This window comes from Phaenicophaeus curvirostris, chromosome 3 (assembly GCF_032191515.1).
Source record: "Phaenicophaeus curvirostris isolate KB17595 chromosome 3, BPBGC_Pcur_1.0, whole genome shotgun sequence".
In the NCBI taxonomy this organism is placed as follows: Eukaryota; Metazoa; Chordata; class Aves; order Cuculiformes; family Cuculidae; genus Phaenicophaeus; species Phaenicophaeus curvirostris.
The window spans coordinates 8,525,501-8,541,396 of record NC_091394.1 but is presented as its reverse complement, the minus strand read 5'-3'; the positions used below and the strand labels follow the sequence as shown (position 1 = coordinate 8,541,396).

The 15,896-nt window shown below is 37.8% G+C and overlaps 1 protein-coding gene across 2 annotated transcripts in view; it reads left to right on the top strand.

Annotated features, from left to right (window-relative positions):
- The window catches only part of GABBR2 (gamma-aminobutyric acid type B receptor subunit 2), a 457,827-nt gene that overhangs the window by 25,930 nt on the left and 416,001 nt on the right, over window positions 1-15,896 (top strand). The window lies entirely within an intron of this gene.

The following is a 15,896-nucleotide window of genomic DNA, read 5'->3' as shown; positions in this document are numbered from 1 at the left end:
TTTGCAGGATGTGTTTGCTAATTAATGATTTTGCAGAGTCCAAAATTTAATCTCTTTTGTTCTTTTCAAAACATATTTCTAAACTAAGTTCTTTGCTATTATTTCCTTGTATTCGTTATTATTCTCAGTTGCAGGCAGTTTAATAGCATCAGCAAGTTTTGAGGAAATTAGCCAGTTGTTTATTTCTTCCGTATAAAAATTAAAATGTTAAATAGGACTGTTGTGACACTGCTTCTTTTACAGTCTAATCATAATCACCTTTCCCAAACTTACCAGTTTTGTTGTTTATCATCACTGTGGTACTTCAGCCACAGTTCAGACTGTCCTGTCACACATATGTAATCATATGTAATTAATTTGGTGAGATAATATAAAATTATATGCTAAATTTCAGATCTTTTAAATGAGTTCAAGCTTAGTTTTCAATTAAAATCCCCACTCAGTGGGCGGATGCATCAGGAAAGCAGATACATTGAAATCAAAGTGCATTGCATAACAAATGAAATGGCAAATGGTGAATACAGTATTGTAAATAGACATTAAATAAATTAGTGATACAGATGTACACAAGCTGTGCTCTGTTCTATCATAAATATGAGTACTGGAATAATAGAAGGGATTCAGATAAGGTTTATGAGTCTGGTCAGAGGCCTGTGGATGCTTCAGTCAGAAGAGGCACTTGGACAACTGGGGACAGCTGGGATCCGATCGAATCTCCATGCTACCTGATTTGAAAGAGGAGGCTAATCCTAAGCATCACATTCCAGGACACTTACTCAACTGAGTTCCTCTAAAACCCACCAAGCTTTCTTTTTTTCCTGTTGTATTTTATTGGGGTTAATTAAATATCCATTGGCCCAGACATCACAAGTAGTACCCCATGACTGGTTTCTGGCTTCACTTCTGACTTCACATAGATTCTCATTACTCTTATCTTATCTGAGTGTGAGTCAGGCCACTTTTTTTATTACCCAATGCATAATGCACAGGTGAGTCACACCCAGACAGTCCTGTGCTATACCACTTTCTCTAATTTGTTTGAACTGATATATATTATCAAATTGCTGCTTCTACTATTATTTCACTTAAAGGTTGCCCCAGATCATCTTTCCATCCTTTAACTCAGGACTGCCCAATGGCTTTTTTAAAGCATCCTCAAAATGAAACTGCTCTCTTGGAGAATTTCCATACCTCACAAGAGAAAAACAAGTAGGAGAGAGCTCTGAAGTGAGTGCTGGCAGCAGTGAGGAAGGTGGTGTAATGAGTGCTTGGGAAGCCACTTTAATGCTTTCTTTTAGAAACAGACTTAGAGACTCATGGTTAGAGAATAAAACTTGAAAAGGCAATAGGAATGTGTTCAGATATCAAAAGGCAAATAAGCAATAAAAAATTGTTACGATTAGGTTCAGTTTCACGATATCTTGAAGTCTGAGTCATGACTTGAATCTCTGTAAAGGATAATACTAAAAAATTATGAAAGAGATTCATAATGTGTAGCAATCAAGTAAGGAGCATAGTACTTGTCAGCCCTTTCACAGTGAAACTTAAAATCCTGCTTTCTTCTCCTGTGCTGAATAGAAGTTTTCTTTATATTGTCCCATTTGACTTTGAAGAAATATGCCTTGTTAACAACTTCAGATTTATCTTAATGGATGTAGTTTATCTATCTGAAACTCTGAGTATCTTCTTTATGATGATGAAGAGATTGAGCATTTATTTCTTAAGAGGCTTTTTAATTTACCTCTGGTAACAGTGTGCAATTCACGTAGGTCTGATTGTGCTAAAGCATAAATCTGAGTTAAAATTGTATGCATAGCAGAGCAAGTAGTTAATAACCAAAGAGTGAAGTTGGTCAGATAAGAGTCCTCAAAATTTCTGAATAAAAGAATGCACTGTAATAAAACTTTACACTTAAACTTTGCTATAAGGAGTGGAATTTATGGGTCAGCAAAAATACAGAGACAGATCCTTAAGCAGAAAAGTAAATCACAAATACTCTTTTTTCATTTTAAAAAACGCCACTTAGAACTTATTCCTCTAACAAAATATATTTCTCCTGAATACTGAGAAGACTGGGTGGTTGGAAGTGATGTCCTTTAGAAGTCAACCAGTGCTGGAGCTGATTTTGTGTTGTGCCTATATTATTGACCTAGGTGGTGGGATGGAATAAATACTTAGGTAGTTTGCCAATGATGCTAGATTGGAGGAGTGGTTGATGACTGGAGGCGGGGCTCTATATAGAGGGAGCTCAACAGGATTAGTTTCGAGGGAACTAATCTGGGGCTCTTGGGTATAAGACGTGGATGTAATGGCATGAAGACAACAGAAGGTTACCAAGATGGTTAAGTGGTTTGGAGAACCCAAGGTATAAAATTTATTTTAAAAATTATTTTTGAATTACTGTACGTAAGGAAAGGCAAAATATGTGATATTTGGTATATCAGTAGTATGAAGGTAAAGTGTTACTGCCATATTGAGCTATAATCTCTCCATCTCATGGGCAACTTGTACCACTCCCATGTCTGCTGGAGGGACAACACGGAGGGCACAACCAGCTCAGGATTTTTCTGTAAGGTGTTGGTGATAACTTCCTAACAACACAGGTGATCAGAGAGCACACAAGCTGAGGAGGTAGTAGCTGGTGAAGTGGACAGTGAAGTGACCGCGAGCCAGCAATGTGCTCTTGCAGCAAAGAAGACAAGCAGCTTCCTGGGCTGGCTGCTTTAGGAAGAGTGTTGCCAACAGGTCTACTCAGCACTGGTGAGTCCACATCTGGAGTGTCAGTTCTGGGCATCCTGGTACAACAGAGATTCAGACTCACAGGAGCACATCCAGCCAAAGCATACAAGGAAAATGAGAATTTTCCATATGTGGAGAGGTTGGGGGAGCTGAGATAATATAGCCTGGAGAAGAGAAGGGTCAAGGGAAGACAGATTGATGTTGATAAATGTCTGATAGGAAGGTATAAAGGAGGAACAGCTAGATTCTTCTCATTTGTGCTTATTGAGATGACAAAAATCATTGGGCATAAGCTGAAACAAAATTCTATCTGAATATAAGATTTTTTTTTTTCTTGAGGGAGTGGTTGAACAGTGGAAAAGGCTGCCCAGAGATATTGTATAGTGTCCATCCTTGGACATAATCAAAACACAATTGAACACAGTCTGGGACAAGTTGTTTTTATTGCCTCTGCTTTGAGCAGGAGGGGTTAGACTAGATGATCTCCACAGGTCCCTTTCAACCTTATCCATTCCGTGGTTCTGTGATTGTCTAACAAGATGATCTACACTGAGCCTGAGTGGGAAGCACTGAAAGAATTTCAGGAATATCTTAGTATCTAAGTATTAGCAGACTAATAATTTCCTGTTTTTTCTATGGTGAAAACTAGTATATATGAACTAAGTATGAGGTTACCTAGGTTTACTATTGAATAGGAGATCTGAAAGATAATTGAAATTGCTAAGACTTTAATATTTCACTTAACTATGTTAAAGAGTCAAAGTTATGCATGTTACTCCACTCCCTCTCCAGCTTAAAATTTGCAATGTCTTAGTAACATGAAGCAGTAGAGTTTAAGAAAACTCAACATCTAAACAAATGGCAAGACAAGGGAGGAAATTGCATGGTGAAATGAATACAAGGAGAAACATTACATTCTTATAATCCATATATAACTTGAATTATTTAAGACCAGTAGAAATGAAAATGGATGGATGTTAACCAGTTATGAGCAAACCTGCATTTTGCCAATATTTATGGAAATCTGCATTTTGATATAAATATTTTGCAAAAGCACGGTGAAGTAAACAAGTGAATTGTTCACTACTCCTGCACTCCGTGTTGCAACAGTTTTCTGGCATATAAACAGGTTCTCTTAACAACAGGTGGATGAAAATATCTCCCTAACAAAGCAAGCAACCTGAGAATAACTTGTGAACGTTTCTGCTTTAATCTAAAAGTGAAAGTGCCACGTGTTCTTCCTGTCTAACATCTACACAGAAGATCAGGACATTATCTGTAGATATGTGTGATGTTTTTTCCTTGGTGTTTGTTGGAGGGATGGGATCTTGATGAATTGGAGAAACAGTCTGGAAAAACAGGTACAATTCAATATACAGAAGTGCAGAGTTCCAGCATTAGCAGTAGGCAAAGTTATTAAATACTTTCTTTACTTGTCTTCAGGTCTTTGATGTGTGTGAATTAATTTGGCAGTTTTCCTTTATTTGACATAAGAAGGTGAAGTATATCTTTGTTCATAACTGGGAAAGGGACATATATTTTAACAAAAATATGATTAGAGAGGGTTTGGGGCTACCAATTTTTTCTCCATCCATTGTCATATGTTTACATTAGCTACACCTAGAATCCCTAAATATTCATTAATATATATATTTTAATTTATTTTTTTATATATGTAGTCACTATATTTTACCTTAAATGCATCAGAATCTTGTAAGAAGTTGTCATCTGAATAGAACAAAGATCTGTAACATTTTTCACTTAAATCTAAAGAACGCTTGAGGAATGGTGATATGAAGGACCTACTATTTTTTTCTTTGCTTATCTCTTTGACGACTCATTTCTGCTGCTTTTTCTCAGTTCTTCAATGTTGTACAGCTCATTCACTGAAGATCTGCATTTCTTCCTGTCTTATCATGCATGAATTCACATATTAACATCTGGCAAATTCTGCCAGATGTCACCGAAATTGTTTCTTAGCTTCAGTGCTGGAGTTATTATCTCAGCTTCAGATACGCATGAGGTTTGTGATTGCTGTGCTGTTCTGTCCTGCTGCTTCTATATTCTCCACACACAGGGCGTTCTGTGGGGGAGCTGCCAAAGGAAGGGAAGTGCCAGGGGCATAAATGTACTTGCTGCATTATACAGAACAAACAGCCCCATGTTCCCTCTCCTTTTTCCTTGTGAAACATCTGGGAAGAAGACTAAAATTATTGTACAGATCTTTCAGTCTGTGGAACATAAAGTATTGACTTTTTAGTGTGCCAGGAGTAGTAAAACACGGAAACCTCTTGGATCAGTTAATTTCTAGATCATTCAAAAAGAATCCACTGTAGGGGGCTACATTCTTACCTTGTCAGAGGGCAATTATCTTGTGTGTGCCTCCTGTTCCTTTTGCTTCAGACAGCAATCCCCTTCATTCTCAGCCTGATCATGATTTGACATCCTTACTTTTCACTGTACCTCCTTAATTGTTCTGTCACCTAGTTCTCCCTTTCCTTTGCTACACCTTTTCTTTCATGCACACTGCTGTTTCACCTTGCCCTTGTAATTAGCCAAATAATTATCTGTAATGTTTAATATTCTGTGCATAAAAATAATATCAGAAAATTAGCTTGCTGCTTAAACATCCGCACTGCACTGCAACAGCCTGCTGAATCAGTCACTCAAAATATTATTGGAAACATTGATTGCTGCATTATTCCTAAATGAAATACAAATTTACGTGCTTTATCTTCTCTTGACAATGGTAGTCTTAAATTATACTTTTGAGCATACTTAATTTTACTGTAGTTTATTTTGGGTAAGTGGCTTTCACTTACACATAAATCACATCATTGTTCCTCCAGCCAGCCTCACTGGGAGGCATAAACTGGATATCATAAGATAGAGCTGTAAGTATTAGAAGATACTGTAATCAGAAGTGGAAGAAAACTTTTGCTGCTGTAGCAATCGGGTAGTAATCTCCTAGTTGAGAATATTCTGACAATACATTTTCATGCTTAGCACTCAGAAATATGGTTATTCATATCCCTCCAGTTAATCACTTGATAGAAGTTACATTGATAGTTAGCCTATTCCATGTGTAACAAACTGCAAAATGTTACCTTTTTGCTGCTGCCCAGGATCCAGAGTTAAAATTTGGTATAAAAATGCCACAGGAAGTGACTGATCTTTCAATCAAAGGACAAGACAGTTTTTTGGCAGCAGGAGGTTGATTCTGGATGATCATGTGTTAGTTATACCAGGGACTTAAGAATTGCCAGTCAGCCAAATAAGCAAATAAATAAATAAAAATTGTCATTATTAAATCATATTCAGGCACTTGACTTAGGTTTTATAAAATATGAGGTGGAGAATAAAAAGCAAAGTCATTGTGAAAGGCTTATATGTGCCTTGGTGAAGAGAGGAAAATTAAGAAGAGCATTTGTGTGTAATACCAACAGAAAGTAGAGTTAACATACATAGTTAATCCCAAGAGCTACTCCACGTTTTATGCAGCAGCAGTTCTGTAGGAATCAGGCAAACAAAAGTGGCATAACTGCTTTGGTGGTAAGTTTTAATGTCCCACAGATTTTTCTCAAGAAATGGAAGTAGCATCGTTGTCGTTTAGAAAGCTCTGTGATCTTTGACTGCTATAGTAATAAAACATGGAGTCTAGTGCCTCTGCAGATCTGATAAGGAGGAAAAAAAAAAAGGAATGGATACTTTGATGCATGCAGCGTGGTGTCAGAAAAGACATAACATATATATACAACCTTAGAGTTTGCAACCTCCATTTCTGTCTTTTTGGCAGATTTAGAAGGTAGACTGTACACTCCCTGATTATATTTTTTCAAGCTCCCTGATTTGTGTATATTTAATAGCCCACTAGTATCAGAAGGTTATCAAACCTAATGTTGTACTTATTTTTTTTCTTGCCCTTGGAGTCATAAATTGGGGATGCAAGATGGGGAGAGCAAATGAATCAGGCTTTCTGCAATCTGAAAGAACGTTGCCTACTGTCCATTTGTACTCTGAGGCGAAAACGTTCCCCCACCAGACAGAGTCTAATCTCCATGGTCTATTGAGCAGATAAATCCATCAAACAGTTTTTCTTTATTTATTGGGAAAGATGCTAAATATTTCTGATTTAAATCTGTACTCTAAATCTGTATGCCGATTCTGATATGCCTAGAATAGGTGTAATCCATGGAATACATTAGCACAAAGCAGACAACATAGCTTGTCAATCACACTGATATGCATGTTAATCACTGCTTTCCTAGATTCCTTGTCATCCACAAGAAATGCCTTGATGGCATTGGGACCAGCGGCATCAACACCAGTACAACATGCAACTCAACATGCTGTCAAAAACCCTTCTCATCTTCCTGCAGCTCTTGCTCCAAACACTCCTTCCCCTTTCCCCCACACAACAAGATCCTGATGTGAGATCACAGGACAAGACCAGGCATCTGCGCATCAGGTCAAGAGGAGATGTAGGAGAGGCATCAGGTATGAACATCCCTCCTGCAATAAATGCCCCTTTCTATAACTGACATTTTTATGTGCCACGTTCATCATAGACAGATTATCTTCCGTGACTGAACAGAGTCAAGGAATACCTGAACTGTGTCTGAGAGCTGGCCGGCTCCACCAGGAAAGCAACTCCAGGGTACAGACCTTGCACTTCTTTACTTTGAGTGAAGGCTGAATGCAGCACTTAATGTGATGGTATGGAGCGGGTGTCCCCGTCCCACTGGCACGGAGATGAACGGGGACCAGATTGCAACCAGAGACTGATGTGTCACAGTGGGGCACAAGGTGCAGTTGCCTTCTGCTCTGCTTCGCAATTGCTTTAAATGCCCTTGTAATCATCCACTCCACAGGACTCTTTCACTTCTGTTGACTACTACATTTCCTTGCTTCCTTCCTTTCTCCAAAATAAGCCTTCAAATCCATCTGTAGGCTAGTGAAAGAACATCAGCTTTATCCTTTGAAAAAAAAATACAGGAGGTGTCACTTGAATATCTTTCCTTATTTAATCAGATACAGTAATGCAACAGCATTAACTCAGTGAAGCATAATTTAACAATAACTTACAATCTGCAGTGATTTTGATCCAGCTGTCTGAAAATACTTTAAAACATTAATACATTAAATTTAACACTGTCTCTCTTTAGAAGTAGGTAGGCATTATAGCCTTAATTTTACAGATGAGAAAACACAGGCGCAGAGAATTTAAATGCCTTGCCCAAGGTCAAATGAGAGATTCCCGTTAGAATTTAAGAAACTGGGAAGAGGAAGGAACAGTGTGTTTCCATTAGCACCGCAGCAGCCTGTCCAGCTGCTAGCTTTTTATGGAGCAAAATCTGTGCATCAGTGAAATCCACATATGTTACCAAATATATTTCTTTATCTTCATAGGTGTAACAAGACAGTAGTATAAATGACTTCATAATCGGCAACACACTTTTAGATTGAGGGAGTGCATCAGAGTGAGTAGACCAAAGATGACATTATGACAAGCAAGTTTCTTCTTTTTTTTTCAGTTTCATACCGTAATCATCTATAGCATTATTATTTTTTCTTGATTTCATGATTATTGTTTTAGAGAAATAAATGCACTAAACAAATAAGTGTGTAACTCTTGCAGTGGCTGACACAAGTTAGTACCAGTCTGGACTGCTGCCTCTGGAGATGTATACAAAAAACATTTCCTGGGCATTCCTGCCATGCTGTTAAAGGAAAAGCAAACCATAGGGAGGTACAAAGTTGAGACAAAAGCTCAATTACAGAAGGCTGTCTGGGGGTTTGTCTTAAGAAAGAAGAAGACCTGGAGCGCTGTTAGGAGCTGCTTTGCAAGAACAGGAGCCTCTGAGATGTACCTGGGTGGGTCTGGAAATATTAGCCAGAATAGAGAATGTGTAAATTGATGTTTTCTTTAGAGCTTTCCATAGCAAGTTTGATTAAGCACAACGGTCAAGGAACAGCCATGTCATGTGTCTTATGATTTAAAAGAGCCCAAAGAAGAGTTTCACCATGGTATTTAGAAGTAGTCTTGTTGGGTCTGTGTACTGATGTAATTCCTAGTTTTCTGAAGAAGCCTGGTAACAACATCAGAGGGTGTGAGCAGACAAGTGACCTGCCCAAGTAGCTAAATCACAGCGGAGGCAAATTGTCACACAGCCAAGAAGGCAGAACGTGGACCAAAAATTTATGGCAGTCTCAGGATAATAGGTAATAAATGATCCTTGTCTCTATCTTGCCTATTTCTCTTCTTACAGTATCTCTTAGCTCCGTGTCTTGCAGCATGTTGGGATGGTTCTGACTATGGCCACTATGGCAGATACAAGAATGGGGTTTGAGCCACTTTACTCTGTAGGCCTAAGTGCTTTTCTTCAGAAGACGAAGACAGTTTCCATTCAAAGCCAGTCTATAAATAAAGTTTATTTTACAGTAGTGAGGACCGAAAACAAAGATTTTGATTTTAGTGTGTTTTAGGGTGATGTATAAACAAAATGTCTTATATGATCCTCAAAGCTGAAGTCAGTTTTCCATTTCATTCATGCTACATTCTCCCCATTGCATAGGATAGAGCATGTATGTGTAATCTAACTTCTGTTCTCCCTGGGGCCAAACAAATGATGTTGTCCTAAAGAGATTTTCTTTATGGTACTGGAAAATCACTTTCTTCTTTTCAGCTGTTCCATCTTGTTACATGGATGCATATATCCTAGAAGCACTTATAAATTTCTGATTTTCCTCCCCTCCTTTTCCTGTAATCAGTTGCTGCCAGCCACTTCAGTAAGTGTGTATTGGCTTGTTGTCAATTTGCCCAGCTTAATCTATGTAAATACATATAAATGCTTTTATCTCTACTTGTTTTCCCTTCCCACTTAATTTCTTCTGAGATTCTCTGCATCTACTCTGATTTTTGTTGCATGCATCTCTGTTCCCAAGTTTTGAATAGATACATGCACTCATCCTGTAAATCTTTGCTGCTACCTGATACATGCAAATTCCATATACCTTTCAAGCAGTGCCTGTCCCATTCATTTGCCCTAGTAGAGAGATTTTAGATCTTTTTAGGAATCATGAGCAAACCCCTTTGCCAAGCAGAAAAATCCTGCAAGACTGACTTTTCCCTTCTTTGTGGAGGTGAGGACCACAATGACATCATACTCAAATAGAAAATATGGTCTGACTGCGTATGTGGCACAGCTCTTGCTTCCTAGCTGTGAGTAACAAACTCCCAGCTCCTCAAACCAAAATGCAAAGGTTCTGTTTCTGTCCAGAAAAGTCCAGGCAGTGGGCTAGCAGAGGTGGGGGAGCTGGAGGGGAGTGATGATCCCAAGTTAGGACCTAGGGTAAGTTTCTAGTTACTATTTGCTCCTCTTTTGCTTAGTCTCCCATTTGTTGGTCTATTATATGATGCTCCACAAATGTACTTTTTTTCACAGTCCTTCCCATTGTTCTTAGTTGTGAACAAATACCTGAGGCCAGGGCCTCCTTCCCTGAGCTGTTATTCCTTCTCAGCCCTAAATCTCTGGCAGAACAGGAGAAATGGGATATCTTCTTCTCTGTCCATGTAGCTAATGAATACTCCGTCCCAAACAAAACTTATCCAAGGGGCTGCTTTGTGTTGCTGCTTCTAACCAGTAGTTGATAGTATCTTGGACTTAAGAGTGGAATGTGTCCTTGTGGTGTCATTGGGGAACGTGCAGTGAAAAACACTGGTTAAAACAAAGCAAAATGAAAACCTGCTGTAGCCAGCAAGAAAGAAAAAACAGCTCACCTATGCCTTGCCTCTTGCCTCGTTGAAAGAGGCAACTGTGTGCTTCCTGCTCAAGGTTTGTGTTTTATGTAGACCAATTCATGACGTGAGTGTGATTCATATGCTGTGCTAGTTGATGATGGAGGAACTGAAGCCCCAGGCTCAAGGTGGGTTTTTTTTTGAGGTGAAACTGCAAATGATTTTTTATAATCTGATCTGCATAGATTGTCTTAATCTCTTGATTTTTATGTACTGATCTACACAACAGAAAACACTTTTTTCTCAGGGTCTAACTCTATGTCACCTTTTGGAATTGTACATCTCCATAGAAATGGCTTTTATCAGGGAAAGTGTTATGCTAATGAAAAATGGAGGTTTCTGGATAGCTGCTCAGAAGATCTGAGTGTGACTTTACTTATAACACTAAAGTAATGGGCAGAAATTAGGTATGGCAGCCAGAGGTTTATGCAGAGGCATTTGCTGTATTACTCTCAGGAACATTTTTGTCATGTATAATGCACTTATTGGTGTATTGTCTTCTCACTAATATATTTATATGTCAGAATATATAATAATAATATGGTATTTATCACATATATGCTACATTGTAGCATTCATTATAAAAGAAAAGAATGTTTATATAAAATAATAGTGTCGGAGATGGCTTCAGACCTTAAAACATCTTTAACGAACCAGTTTAGAGTATTTTTTCTTTCTGGATGTGTATGTGTATTAACAGAAAGATGGCTCAAAGGTGGCTATGATTCTATTTTTAACCAGAACTAGGTTTCCTTTTGTATGTCGTTGTAAGGCTGTAGTTTGAAGCAGGTATCAAAAATGTTGTAATTTTAAAGGCAAATTTTAGAGGACCAAAATTGGAATTTATTTTCCACTAAGGAAACTCCTATGATTTCTTGGTAATTCGGAGATGAACTGAGGATGGAAGGAGAACAGGAAGGACATGGATAATCACTTGGTTATCAGAAAAGAACTATTGTCCAGAACAAAAACTCTGGAAAATAGAAGACAAGTCTGACAGTATCAGTAGTGTCAAAAAGTGTCTGCTTCGTTATGCCCTCTTAAAATTAAAATCTTTCCAGGAACACTTAACGCTTACTTCTGCCCTTGGGGGCAGTAGGGTCCTCCTTTGGAGTTTTCTCGTTCAACTTCCTTCAGGTCTTTTTTGGAGACTAAACTTGGATGTTTCAGCACTAGAGGTATAAACTCACTGAGTTGCTGTAGGAACAATTACATCAGTAGGTTGCAGTGCTGAGCTCTTGCACCAATTCGTCCGCCAGCAACAGAAAACTTGTCCATTATCTTTCTATTTTAGGAATGTCCAGGATGTCTTTTTTTTGAGAGTGTAGTTTTTGATTTTGATCTGAGAATATTGTCTGAGCAGTTCAGCGTGGTTTTAAAATTGAAGTGTTTTCAGTCAAGCCCTTTGCCAAAGGGAAACATTTTCCCTTTGCTTTCTACTGTTTTGGGAGGAATTTCAGTGCAAGCAAGGTGTACCATGGGCAGAGGTTGTCCTTTCCACAGTAGTTGCTTGCTGGCTGTTGGCTGGACTGCACAGACCTAAGTCTGAACACACAGATGATATGGAATTAAAGCTGGTTTTCAATTTTTTTCTCAGCCTACTCTTTTGGTTTAATGCAAACTTAATTTTAATGCGTGTTTAAGAAAGGCAAATTCTTTTGCATGTGGAAATGATAATAAAAATTAGAACAAAGGTTTTGGAGGAATATGGAAGAGTGTTTTGGCAGATATTGTAGCATACACAGGCTGCCCAGGGAGGTGGTTGATTCACCTTCCCTGGAGGGGTTTAAGGCACAGGTGGACGAGGTGCTAAGGGGCATGGGTTAGTGTTTGATGGGAATGGTTGGACTCGATGATCCCATGGGTCTCTTCCAACCTGGTTATTCTATGATGCTATGATTCTGTAATGAGACTCCACAGTCCTATGCTCTCCTCTCAAGGCACAAGTTATTTAACGACAATAACAATCCTTGTACAGATTTTTTTTTAATTGATCTGTTAATAACAATTTCATTAAATGTTACCAGATTCAGGCATAATTTTGTATTTGCAGAGGCTGTGGAAGTCATTGTAACCTTTTTGCTTCAAGATGGATGATTTAAAATAGAAAGCTAGCATGTTTGCTCCGGCAATAAGAAATATGAAATTACATGTAATGTTTAACAATTAAGAGAGTAGTGTCACAAAAGTAAACAATAGTAATTTCAAATGCAGTAGGGAATGTGGCGATCCAAAGCACTCCCCTCTGCTTGCAGAAAGACTGATGACCCTCAATAGGAAAACAAATAAAAAGAATTTTGTATGAAGGAATTTGTTCCACATCACCATTTCTTACTTTTCCCCTGACAAGTTCTTTGAAGATGCCTATTTTAGTGGCTGTTGAAAATCTATTGAAGATCTGGAAGATAATCAGCATTAACAAACTTGCCTCCTCTATACTTTTGTAGGATTGTCAAATAAAATCTTAATTTGCCACAGGCACTGTATGTTTATTAAAAGTGACATTTCCCCATTTTCCTCCAAGCAGATGGCTCACATGCAAAGAAAACTAAGTTAGAGAACAAAGACTTTATGCAATGCCTTAATGCTCCTCAATTGCAATATTCCTGAATTTTCTCAAAGTGAAGACCTGAAACAGATTCTTCCAGTTGCTATCAATGTGGCATAAGGTTTTAATTAAACCATTTACAACATGAGCTCTCTGCATAGTTCTTGGATAACTAGTTTTCAGATCAAGCATTTCATTTGTGTGTGTATGTGTAGTTGTATACATAAACATACACATACTTACAAACTTGCCACGTGCTTCACACTATTTTTTCCCTCAAAAGCCGCATTTGCTAACTGTAGAATGGGTTAAGTTTATGTTATAGCCTATTTCTGTCTTTTATTATTAAGTCCAGATGTAATGTATATTAAGCTTGATAATTTTATCCTGGACATTTTACTTTACAAATTTAATTTAATAGAGATAGGCTTTTTTTGAGCTACACTACATTAAGTCTTATGCATGCACAAGAGGAATTAGTGAGATTAGAGTCTGTGAGCGCTCTGCAGGGGATTCAAAATACAGCAATAATCTGGGTCACAATACTTTATAAAGTCAATAGTGGTAAGAATTTTTAGCATAAATTTAAGCTGATGCATCATTCCAGCAAGCAAAACTTTTTGGACTTCTGACCCAGCAAGTATCACTGGCTGGTCATAAATGTTTGGTTAACATCTGCTTCGGGAAAATCCATTCATCTGTCTGGGAAGAGTTTGCCAGAAGTGCATATAGCCAGATTAGCCTCTTACATGGATGGCTAAGTGTAAACAAGGGACTTAATGCTAGCCTGTAGGTCATGCATCAGAGCTGAGAGCTTCAAATACAAGACCTTAATTTCTTTGCCTTTTTCCTAATCATGTCGCGCACGCTCAGGTGCATATGTATGAGGAATATTGGGGGTATTGATAATTAGTTTTTTCTTTGGATATATTTAAGTGAATAAGAGCAAAATTGATCAGAAAGTTTAATTTTTTGGTAAAACCGTGAGTAGTGCATTACCTCTTTGCAGAATCAAGAGCTTGCTCTTTTGGTTTTCATACATTCATTTGAAATGGTTTATTTGCTTCAAAAGGATTAATCTTAATAGCTTTAAAAATGAAAGCCTAAAACTAGCAGGAATTGTTGGCTTAGAACCTACAACAGGGAATTAGTGGCTTCCCACTCACCGCTAATGAGTGGATTTTTTTAAGCTCTGTTTATTTATGAGCACTGTTGAATACAAATTCTTTTTAAACAAGTTATTTTAGGGAACCTGCTCTGTTTGACTTTTAAAAATATTCAACAACTCTATTAACAAAACGCCGTTTGCCCATGTGTCAGCGTAACTTTGCCTCACATTAAAAAAGAAAATGCATCGTATTTAACGAAGAAAATATCTAGGTTATTAGTAACTATAGACTTATGAAAAGTTACCTCCAAAAATGAATCTTCCCATAGCACCAGGTACTTTTTGGGCAACCTAAGATATAAAGACATACTATCATGCACTGTCATTCTGTATTCTATATACTATGTAAAAATTCCAGAAAATTCTTATTTAAGATGGTCACTAGAGTGATTTGCTATTATTGAAGACCACATGCCTTATGAATATTAGGGTGGAAAAAAATATTGAGTTACATGGGAAAGCATAAGTGTTCCTGTGTAGAAGCTTTGCCCAATTCACCTGTGTTATTCCTTTTTCATACTGGCAAAAATAAAAGAACTTTGGAAAGAGTAAAATTAGTGTAACAGTGGAGTGAATCAGATCCTATGTTTTAATGTATGAGGACAGAAGTAATAAAATTTTTGTTTCTTGGCTTTTGGGAGTTGACCAGTAACACTTCTACTGTAAGGTTTTCTTCTAGATTTCCTATTTTGAATACACGATGTGTGTGACAAAACTATTTAGCAAAGCTTAAGAGAATTCTTTTGTTCTTTCTCAAGCAAAGATTTTGTTTTAAAATTTCATTTTTCATCACTGCTCTGAAATTAAATTTTATTTTTCTTGTGACGTTTTCATCTTTTCAGCTTCATGCTTTTTCACCTCTTCATGTTTTTCTGCATTTATTTTGGATAAGGATGTTCCTTTCTACCATTTTCATTCTGGTGCTCTAGTACTGGTGTGTGCTGTTTCTGCTATGCAGTATGCTCTGATGAGTGTTTCTGAGTAGCTCTGGTCAACGTGGACATTCCAGGTTATCACAGGAGTCAGAGCAGCCGTGTGAGTTGCAACTGGACTCAGTTAAGCTGAGCCCTAAGCAACCGGCCATTTTGCTTGCCCCTTTTATTGACACGCTCTGGTGATGGGTTGGAATTCTTAAATGAGGGCTTGCCTGCATTTTATTTCTTTCCATACCTAACAAGATGGCCAGAGCTCTGCAGTTCTGCTTCCAGTGAGAACTGCAGAGCTCTGGCCATCTGCTGCTTAGCAGGGGAGTGATCCTGGTGCTGGAACAACATACCAGAAAGGTCAACTCGTTTTTAGGTGCTCAAATTACTCCATTGACAAGTAGACCTATAATTGTCTTCTTCTGCCATAACAAATTAAAACTCAGTTACAGTGGGTAATGATTTGCTCCATTATCTATAAGATTAGGTTACTGCATTCTCATTCTGTACTAGAATTGCCCATCAGATTAACTTGGGGAAAAAACTTACACAGTGATAAAATGCAGCATTAAGTGGATTTTACTCCAGCTCCTGCATAATCCATGTAAATATCTCATTTTACATTTCTGAAGTGATGTATACAATAAAAAAGGATGCCTGTTGGTATTTTTGCAAAAATATCTATACATATGCATAAAGAGAAGAGCTGATTGTTGTTCA